Here is a 1,614-nt window from a genome sequence, read left to right as displayed (position 1 = left end):
GGAGAAAGAAAAATGGAAGAATGTTAAAAAGGAGGGAACATAAAAGAAATCATTTTAAAAAAGAGAGATGAAAAAAAAGAAAAAAGAAAAAATAAGAAAAAGAATGAAATGAACCAAAAATGAAAAAAATAAAATAAGGGAAAAAAAAGAAAAGAAAAATAAGAAAAAAAAGAGAAATAACAAAAAGGAAAAGGGAAAAAAAGGAAGAGAAAACAAAGAGACTGTGTTAAGATTCAGATTTAGCTTTTAGTAAGAGTTTTACTGTACTTGCAACACAAAAAGGTAATTAATTTAATTGCAGAAGAGAAAAGATTTTACAGAGATCATACTTTTTAATAACAAAAGAGGGAAAAGGATTGGATTATTCTCAGTCTAATAACATTTTAGTTTTAGCAAGTGTTTTATGGCGCTTGCAGCACAAAATATAAGTCATCGGAGTGTCGAAGATTGGAGGTTTTACTAGAGAGTTACATACAGAAAAAGGAAAAAGAAGAAATAAGAACGATAAGTGATTGACGGGACAGAACAAGTGACTGATCGTAAGGGCGATCTTACATCTAGCACAGAACTGTTTTGCATCTCCCTGCAGGAGGTATTCAAATGTATGCGTCATGGAGGTATGTCCAATGTGCAATTCAGTTAAAACAATTCAGTACGCCCTGGGGTAATGTTATACCCCCAGGGTTGTATTCTTCACATTTTAGAATACTTCCAGTTCCAAGATCTCTTTGAAAGTTTCAGTATTTCTTCAAAAACCCTTTTGACAGACAGCTGTGCAAAGCGTACTGATAGGATTAACGAGTAAATTTCCTCTTTGGAAAGTGGTGGCACGTAGTTTCCCACGTCGTATGGATATAGTAGTAAAACACGACGTACGGATAGGGTTGAAACAACTCCGTCTCATTTTGGTGAGACTGGAAGGTTTTTGTGAGCCCAACATGGGAACGATTGATCTGCTCATCTCCTCGGATGCCTAATCATGGCTAGGTAGCCAAGCAAACACAATACCCATTCCTTGTTCAGCCTAGGGGTGAATTTTTAACTGTGGCTCGGGTTTTTTGGGGTTTTAGGAGTATGAACTTAGTGAGAAGACTGAAGCAAGGTAAGGAATCGGACAGAATGAGAAACTATAATCTTGGAGAGTTTTCTACGTCATCCAGTGGCTTATTGTGCGTGAGTGTGCGCTCAAGGGTGTGCGGTTTCAGTCTGGCTGTTTGTGTTTGCAATCTTTTGAGCAATAAATGTGCTATGATTGAAGTGTTTAAGATTATATCATATACACATATATGCACGTATACACACAGGCACAGGCACACGGACCCACACACACATACAATCAGTCAGACAGACAGACAGGCAGACAGATGGACAGACAGGCACAAATACTCACTTACGCACACACACATACATTTGACAAAAACAACACCCATACATTTACGTCTACACACATATATTTACACACGCACACGCACACACACACACACACACACACACACACACACACACACACAACATCGTGCAGACAACAAGGGGAAAGAAAGAAAGAAAACAAAACGAATTATTATCCTGAACTGTGATTTAAAAAAAAATCATCATCATCATCATCATTGTGTA

At 37.4% G+C, this 1,614-nt stretch overlaps 1 protein-coding gene across 1 annotated transcript in view; it reads right to left on the bottom strand.

The window, feature by feature from the left end:
- The window catches only part of LOC106013377, a 53,994-nt gene that overhangs the window by 51,461 nt on the left and 919 nt on the right, over nt 1-1,614 (bottom strand). The window lies entirely within an intron of this gene.

This window comes from Aplysia californica, unplaced genomic scaffold, assembly GCF_000002075.1.
Source record: "Aplysia californica isolate F4 #8 unplaced genomic scaffold, AplCal3.0 scaffold00837, whole genome shotgun sequence".
Taxonomy (NCBI): domain Eukaryota; kingdom Metazoa; phylum Mollusca; class Gastropoda; order Aplysiida; family Aplysiidae; genus Aplysia; species Aplysia californica.
The sequence above is the reverse complement of the archived record's forward strand: the minus strand, read 5'-3'. Positions and strand labels throughout refer to the sequence as shown.